The sequence below is a fragment of the Vulpes vulpes genome, chromosome 7, assembly GCF_048418805.1.
Source record: "Vulpes vulpes isolate BD-2025 chromosome 7, VulVul3, whole genome shotgun sequence".
NCBI classification, from domain to species: domain Eukaryota; kingdom Metazoa; phylum Chordata; class Mammalia; order Carnivora; family Canidae; genus Vulpes; species Vulpes vulpes.
The window spans coordinates 93,953,660-93,963,224 of record NC_132786.1 but is presented as its reverse complement, the minus strand read 5'-3'; the positions used below and the strand labels follow the sequence as shown (position 1 = coordinate 93,963,224).

Sequence of the window (9,565 nt, the reverse complement as noted above, 5' to 3'; positions counted from 1 at the left end):
ATAAACAAAATGCCATATAGATTACATTTTGTACTTTTGTAATAGCCGCTTGAGATTGATATGGATTTAAAGAAACAGATGGATTATCCAATAACATCTACACAAATTTCCTTGTATTTTTTGTGCTAACTTCACAGTTCTTTTGTGTCTCTGATCTTCAGCTATCTGTACTTTAAGGTATACATAGTCTGAGTGATTAAGAACTATAATAAGTCTAACAAATACATCAGTAATCAAGTCTGAATCTTCTTCAGGCCAATTCTCTTCTGTACATGAAATGACCTGAGGACGTTTTAATTTACCAATACATTTGACCTCGATATCAAGATTTTAAATTCTTTCAATTGAGGTTAAAAAACACATAATATAAAATTCACCCTCCTAACCATTTTTCAGTGTACAGTTCAGTAATGTTAACTATATTCAATTGTTGTGTAACAGATCTCTAGAGCTTTTTCATCTTGTAAAACTGAAACTCTCTATCCATTGAGCAACAAGTCCTAATTTCCCCCACCCCCTTACCCAGCCCCTGGAAGCCACCATTTTACTTTCTATGTTCATGATTTTGACTACTCTAGAAATATGATATAAGCAGAATCATATAGTACTTGTCCTTTTGTAGGAAATGGTTCATTTCAATTTAGCACATTGGCAACAAGATTCATCAATATTATAGCTTGATGGGATTTCCTTATTTTTAAGGCTATATAATATTCCATTGTATGTATAAATTTCATTTTCTGTATTCAACTGCCAATGGATATTTCAGCTTCCATTTCTTGGCTATCATGAATAATGCTACAGTAAACATAAGTGTACAGATATATCTTTGATATCCTATCAATTTTGGATATACATATATACCCAGAAGTGGAATCGCAGGATAATGTGATAGTTCTTTTTCTTTCTTTCTTTCTTTCTTTTTTTAGTTTTTTGAGGGGCTTTCTTACAGTTCTCCATAGCAGCTGAACCATTTTGCATTCTCACCAACAGTGTACTACAGTGCCAATTTCTCCACATACTCATCAACACTTGTTTATAGTGGTCATAATTGATGGAAATGATACCTCATTGTGGTTTTGATTTGAATTACCATAAGAATTAGAGACATTGAGCATCTTTTCATATAGTTAATGGCCATTTGTATATCTGTTTTGGAGAAGGGTCTATTCTGGTCTGTTGCCCATTTTATGATCAGATTACTTATTTTTGTCATTGTGTTGCATTAATATCAGTTTTATCATAATTTTATTAGGTTTTACAATATTAATTTTTACCCATGAAACATGACAAATAGCTACTTTACATGTAATATTATAACAGATGGAATATGCAGCAGATAATCTTATATGATCAAATCCCAGCAACTCGTTTAAACTTTTACCATCATAATTAATGAGCACACAGTGTTCATGGAGATTATTATGAATTTGTGTTCTCCAGATTCCATTCAGTAAATATTCGCTATAAGTTGCTTCCTTTCATGGGTCCATCATAACAGACATATCTTGGAAAAAGAGAGTCAAGTACATAACTGTATTAATATTGTTTCATATGGTCATAGAGCTCCCAACACATTATCCATTTTGAGAACATAGATAGCTCTTGAATGTATGTTGGTTGGGATGGCTATCATCCAGCTCACTTCCTGGTTCTTGTAAAAAGACGGTTTCAGCAGAATGTTTCACTTCAAGTGCAACTGAGTCAAAGCCAAGGGAGTGATTATTCTTTTTCTCCAAGTCTTTCTCAGGCACCCAAATGATATTAGCATTTCCCTTTTGTTGTAACATATAACATTCCTTGACCCCTTCTGCCTAAGTAACAATCTCACCTTTCTTTGGTTTACCATTAATCTTTACCTAAACCTTTCCTGCTGAGATAGGATCAGGCACTACTCAAGTCCATATTGCTACTAGCAAAGTGAAATGTACCAGGACTTCCTCTTTTATTCCATTCCCAGTGAAATGGACAAATATACAGAAATGGTACTATCACACTTACTAGGCAACAAAATATTTGCTACCATCAATTCCAACTTGGCAAGGAAAGGGAAAGAAATAATCCATCCCATTAATTCTTTTGGAATTCTTTCAGTTAGGTTCTGATTAATAGACATACTTTCTTATTTTGGAATATTACCAGGATCTGGGACAGTGGCTGTAGTCTAGGGACCACTGGATCTGCTACTGAGAGAAAAAATTGTGGTTATATGCATGAGAAGACTTGTATATAAGCTTCTGTATCATCCTTTATACTGTATTTCCCAATTTTAATACAAAAATGTCACAATTTATCTAAGAGATACGTATCATTAGTGCTCTTGATATTCACTTGCAAAATATAAGGTTGGAAGTTTGTAGATTCATCCTTCAATATTTTGTCACTCTCCATCCTTTTAAACAGGTATTTTAATTGACCATATCAGTTATTAACCCACTACCGTAAGGGTGATAAGAAATATAAAGTCAATTGAGAGTGCTGTTCCTATGTTTCTGAACCCATTGTTGCACTAGGTAAGTGGAGAAGTGAAGGCTTTGATCTGATGACCAATTAACTAGGAGGCCCAAACTGGTACAGTATTTTGTTTGTCCTGGTTCTTTTTGGTATTAGCAGAACTGGCTTCTTTTTATCTTAGTATTTTGATAGTATTAGCAGTACTGGTTTCAGTTACTGGGTATGACAATCCAAACCCAGATTATAGATCAAGTCCTGTCAGTGTCCATTGAAGTACCTCCCTCTCCAGGCAGCAATAGATAAAGAGTCAAATTAATGTACTTGCGAACTACTTGCTGGAAAGAGTAAACTGTACACTTTGCTTTTTCTGCTTTGTTAAAAGTTTGACTTTGGTAGGAGTCACCAGTATATGTCACCATTTGGCAAATCATTGAATGGTTGGAATTCTTTTGTGTCCATTCATGCCATGGACCTAGGTTGCCACTTCAAGAGATCAAAGTAGGGCATTAGCTGCTTGATTCCAATTGCCTTCAACTCCAGAATAGGGCTGTTTTGATAAGCATCCAAAATGTCTTACTTTGATTTTATCTCAGAATTTCCAGAAAGATTTTTTTAAGAGCAATATCTTATATAAGTATCTTTTCATGATCCATTTGGTCCATTTTACTGATCTATTTGGTCCACTGTAAGCCCAAGAGTTACTATACCCAAACAGTAGGGCTTTTTTGTTGTTGTTGTTGTTCTTCTTCTTCTTCTTCTATTATTGCAAGAAACAGCCTGTAATTTAGCTGTTCCATGAGAATGTTACTACTTGCTAGATTCAAAGTACCTGACTTTACACTGCGTCTTGGACCTTACTTCTATAATCACCCTCTATAAATCAGACCAAATGCCAACCTCTACAGGTACTTGATCTGAAGCATGCCCATTAAGCAATAGTAGCAGGCAAGTCCTTGGGCAGGTCTACAGTAGATCAGAGGAGGAAGAGATTATTTGTTTAGAATGGACCCTTTCTTCTAAATCCCTGGTTGGATGTTCTTGAATATATCATTTCTATTTAACCTCACAAGGGAACTATTTGAGCATCACCCTCTCTTTTAGAACATTGTTCTGGAACCACCAATGGTGATAGGCATTTCACATCTTAATGTAGTCCAAAGGCTTTACTTACTTTGGCTGTCTGCATAGCTACCCTAGAAGAAGCCAGTAACTGGCTTTACTCAAAAGTTTGGGAAACTATCAATGTCTAGTTTCCCAAAAACCCTTAAAAGCAGGACCCCAGAGAGTTTCATCTGATAATTTTCTACTTCAAAAGAATAGAAGTCACCGGTAAGTAACAGTAGGTTTGAGAATTTGTAAGAGACTCCACTTGCCATGAGTGTAGGTTGCTAACATTTCTAATATCATTTCAAGTTTTTCTCGGGATGGTAGAGGCCGTGTAGCATCGCTGTTACTCTGAGGAGAGAACAGTCGGTAGCAGGGTACAAAAATGCAGAGCAATAAAACCTTTAACTTGGAGAAGCAAAACTATACTCCAAGGAAGCATCATCAGCATCACCACCAGCAGCACCACCAGCAACAACAGCAGCAGCCACCACCACCACCAATACCCGCAAATGGGCAACAAGCCAGCAGCCAAAATGAAGGCTTGACTATTGACCTGAAGAATTTTAGGAAACCAGGAGAGAAGACCTTCACCCAATGTAGCCAGCTCTTTGTGGGCAATCTTCCTCCTGATATCACTGAAGAAGAGATGAGGAAACTATTTAAGAAATATGGGAAAGCAGGTGAAATCTTCATTCACAAGGATAAGGGCTTTGGCTTTATCTGCTTGGAAACACGAACCTTAGTGGAGATTGCCAGAGTAGAATTGGACAACATGTCACTTCGTGGAAAGCAGCTGCACGTGCGCTTTGCTTTGCCTGCCATAGTGTATCCCTTACAGTCCGAAACCTTCCTCAGTATGTTTCCAATGAACTGCTGGAGGAAGCTTTTCCGTGTTTGGCCAGGTGGAGAGGGCTGTAGTCATCATGGATGATCGAGGAAGGCCCTCAGGAAAAGGCATTGCTGAATTCTCAGGGAAGCCAGCTGCTCGGAAAGCTCTGGACAGGTGCAGGGAGGGCTCCTTCCTGCTAACCACGTTTCCTCAGCCTGTGACTGTGGAGCCAATGGACCAGTTGGATGATGAAGAGGGACTTCCAGAGAAACTAGTTATAAAGAATCAGCAATTTCACAAGGAGCGAGAGCAGCCACCCAGATTTGCACAACCTGGCTCCTTTGAGTATGAGGATGCCACGTGCTGGAAGGCACTGATGGAGATGGAGAAGCAGCAGCAGGACCGAGTGGACCGCAACATCAAGGAAGTTCGTGAGGAGGAGATGGAGATGGAGGCTGCTCACCATGAGTACCAGGTCATGCTAATGAGACAGGATTTGATGAGATGTCAAGAAAGCTTAGGAGGATGGAAGAGCTGCACAACCAAGAAGTGCAAAAACAAAAGCAACTGGAGCTTAGGCAAGAGGAGGAGTGCAGGCGCCGAGAGGAAGAGATGCGGCAGCAACGGGAAGAAATGATGCGGCAACAGCAGGAAGGATTCAAGGGAACATTCCCTGATGCGAGAGAACAGGAGATACGGATGGGGCAGATGGCTAAGGGAGGTGCTATGGGCATAAACAATAGAGGTGCGATGCCCCCTGCTCCAGTGCCAGCTGGTACCCCAGCTCCTCCAGGACCTGCCACTATGATGCCAGATGGAACCTTGGGATTGACCCCACCAACAACTGAATGCTTTGGCCAGGCTGCTACAATGGAAGGAATTGGGGCAATTGGTGGAACCCCTCCTGCATTCAACCGTGCAGCTCCTAGAGCTGAATTTGCTCCAAACAAACGTCGCTGATACTAATAAAAATGTCAATGTCTAGTTTCCCAAAAACCCTTAAAAGCAGGACCCTTTTTGGACTAGCCAGAATTCTGCCCTGGAAAAGTGTTAGGGATTCCTCCCATTAGGTCTTTCTTGCCTGTACTACTCGGAAGGAGTTTACTGGAGGCTGAAGGCAAGGACGGGGCCGGGGGGGGGGGGGCGATATTTAACAAATCAGTTCTGTGTGGTATATCATTTAACTAATTGATTCTGTGTGGTGCATTCCTGAAGTCTTATGTGATTGTTGAGGGTCTTGGGGAGGGGGGTGGAACCATGGCAAAATGGATCCAGTTAGAGCCCCCATTAATCTTGATCATTCCATTCTTGTCCATCCTGTTCTTTTTGCTTTCTCATTCTTATATCCTCCAACCCCATACACACTGCCACATACGCCACAAAAACAAACATCCCCCAATGACCTTAGCCCCATTCCATTCACTCACAGGTGAGAATTCAGGCAAATGTCCACAGAGGTCACAGACAACATATATATGATTATGGTATATCCAGTATATTACCCCTTCATGTCCTAAGGAAGACCTTTCTCTTAGAGATTTTCATTTTAGTGTATCTTTAAAAAATCTTGTGTTGCCTCCATCTTTTTTCTGGGTATGGACAACCCAGAAATGGCCCTTTTATGTCTATGATGCTGTTAACAGCTTTTGATAGGCCTAGTACAATCTTGGGAACAGGGTTGCTATATGCTGAAGGTCAGACAGTAGCTCTTAGCCTTGCCTATCTTTCAACATTAATTATAATTAATTGTAATTATAATTTCAACATTAGGACTATATGGTATAAGAATAGCTTGAGTTACAGTCTTCTATAGTTCTAAAAAGACATATTTTTGTTCAGGCCTCCAATTAAATATGGCCTTTTTTCTTTTATTTTTTTTAATTTATTTATTTTAGAGAGAGTGAGAGAGCAAGTAGAAAGGGGCAGAGAGAGAGGGAGAGAAGCAGACTCCATGCTGAGCACGGAGCCAGACACGGGGCTTGATTCCACGACCCTGAGATCATGACCTGAGCCAAAACCAAGAGTCGAATGCTCTACTGACTGAGTCACCCAGTCCTCAAATATTGCCTTTTTTCAATTATTTTAAGGATTCTAGTCAACAGTATCCCAAGGTGAGGAAAGGATTTCTCCAAAAGTCAAGAAATTTCAGTAAGTATTGCTCACACTGAGAGATAGGCAGTGAAAATAATTTACTTTTAGTGGTCTATGATAAGTCACAGGTTGCTTCAGTTCTTATAATTCTCAAAACTTTAACAGTCTATATGGGGTTCTGCATTTTTATAGGGTTAATTTATAATGCCTGTAGTATTTATATTACTGCTAATTGTACTAGATTGTTACAATATAAAGGAGGGTTCAAATATCCTTGTAATAGTACAGTAAATATATACTAGAGACAGTTTCACATAAATTTAAATCATTGTTAATTCTTCATAGTAACCGATATTGAGAAAAACACATTAACCAGATCAATTACAGAATACCAGCCCTCATTATATTTCATTGTATTAGTTGAATAATATATCAACATCACAAACTGAAGCTATTGGGAATACTGTTGTACTGAGTCTCATAATTTTCTGTCTGCCTCTAAATTCCACCAGCCGCCTTCATTGTCCACACCAGGCTATTGAACAATAAGTTTATGAGCACTAATATACTTGAATCTAACATTTCCTTAATTAAGGCATAATTTCTTGTCTTCCAGGTATCTGATATTGTTTCAGTTTACCATTTGAGAAGTCTTAGGTAACTCTAACGGCTTCAATTTTGCTTGTCTAATTAGCATTTGACAAATTTCTACCTGATTAAGAGGAAGAATTTCCATTCACATATTAAATTCATACTAATTATGAATAGTATTCATAACTACCTGGTAGTAGTTGCCATCAGGACATACTTTTTTTTCCTCACACATTCCAAAAGTTAAACAGACATTAATTTTTACCCAACTGCAGTAGTATTTCCATATCCTTGTCAATTAATTCTATCATCCCCAAGAGGCTTATTAGCTGTTCTAGACAGTACTATATGCTGTGGTCCTTTATCCAATAGATCTAAAAGAATTTCTCTTCAACCCCTAAGTCATTTCATCCACATTAGGGTAACTTACCTGAGACTGAGAGAAGAGACCCTGAATTTCATGTCAATTTTATTCTATGACAAACATAATGTTGAAAGACAGTATTTTGCCACCCAATACTGGAGACTGACCAAAACTTTTCTTTGTTTGTAATTGGTTTAAGCTCAGATAAATGGAGCATACCTGCCTTGAGGTGTTCTGATATCCAGGAAGTTTGAGGAGAAATACTTATAAGTTTCTGAATTTCGCATAAAGTTCCACCAAGCTTTTGATAAGCACACTATCAATCTTCTCCTTTTTTATACATTTATAATTAACCATCTTAAGACTTCTATTTGATGAGATCCTGAATAGTTGCCCTCTTTTATTATCTTGAAGTCCCCTATGAGAAAGCTAGGATAAAAGATCTGTGACTGCTTCTTTTATAACCCCCATGATCCCAACAACAAAGTCATTTACAGTGCTTTACTAATGGGACTGTTTTTATTATAGTAAAATCATGAGCTGGATGGAGGACAGGTATACCATTTGGGAATTCATTTCTATTGGAGTGAAGAGTCAAATAGCAGGGGTCTTTGGGCCTGAGGCTTTCCTATCCCAATGAGTGACACCAGGCAGAACTGGCCTACTTAAATCCCAACTCCTTCCATTTCCTCAGGCAGTACTAGCAAGGAGTAGTGAGAGCCCCAGTGGCACACAATAAGCCAAGCAGATCAAAATAAAACTATGCAGGCTCAAAAAACCACAGAATGAAGCTATCTTTGAAAGAATAGGCTAGGACAAAATGAGGTAGGACCTGCAGGCTAAAGCTAAACTGATAAAATAAAAGATTTAAATAGGAACCAGAATTTCTTAATATATTAAACTTCCAGGATATAATTTTAAAAATCACCCATCATAATAAAAACTAAGAAAATCAAAACTTGAGTGAAAAAACAATAATCAACTGATGGTAACATGGAGATAAGTCAGATATTAGAATTATTGAAGATCCTATTTTAAAGCAGCTATCATAAAAACACTTCAACATCAATTATAAATTCTCTTAAATAAATACAGAAAATTGAGGAATAGAAGTTAAAGAAAACAGTAGAAGCAAATGTAAAATATAGAATAGTAAAATTTAATAACAGAAATAAAAATACTTGCTGGATTTGTTTATTACTAGTTGAGATTATAGAAAATAGAATCAACTAATTTAAGGACAGAATACACTTAATCTGAATATCAGGCAGAAAAATAGGGAAAGAAATATACATAATATAATAATATTATATAAAATTATATATAATGGAGCCCCAGGGACCTAGGCAATAATAATAAATATCCAACATTAATATCATTGGAGTCTACTCCTAGTAGGGGAGGAGAGAGTGAAATTAAAGAATATTCAAAGAAATGATGGCTGAAAATTTTCCAAACTTAGCAAAAGACATGAACCTACAGATCTAAAAATTCAAATGAATCTTGAACAGGAAAAAAACAAATTGATACCAAGGCATATCATAAGTAATTTTTTAAAACAAACAGAAGCAACACATTACCTATGGGAAATATCAATTCAAATGATTTCTCAGCTATAATCACAAAGAAGAAGTAAGTGGCACAAATTTTTCAAGTGCTAAGAGAAAAGAACTGTCAACTATGAGTTCTATGTCTAGCACAATCATCCTTCAGGAGTTATAGGCAAACAAAACATTCTCAGATGAAAAAGAACTAAAGGAATTTTTCACTGGCAGACCTATCCTTAAAGATTGTCTAAAAAAAAAGTCCTTCAAACAAATGAAATGATGAAAGAGAAAATGTTGAAGGTTTAGAATTGAAGAAAGCAAAATAGAGCAAAAATATAAATACATATAATAGACTATCCTTTTCTTATGAATCCTATAAATTATATTGGAATATTGAAACAAGAATTGTAAAACCATCTGATATTCTAGATAGTGATATTTGAAGTAAGGAAGGTAAGGGAACCTAAAAGGAAGTGAAGATTCCACACTTCACTCTAAGTGGTAAATGTTTATACTAGTAGATATAATAAGTAACATTTGTATATTGTAATACCTGAAATAACCACCATGAAAGCTAGACAG

General features: G+C 37.2%; 1 pseudogene; it reads left to right on the top strand.

The window, feature by feature from the left end:
- The first annotated feature begins 3,943 nt into the window (after positions 1–3,943).
- On the top strand, positions 3,944–5,450 carry LOC112923844 (non-POU domain-containing octamer-binding protein pseudogene; annotated as a pseudogene).
- The last annotated feature ends 4,115 nt before the right edge of the window (positions 5,451–9,565 follow it).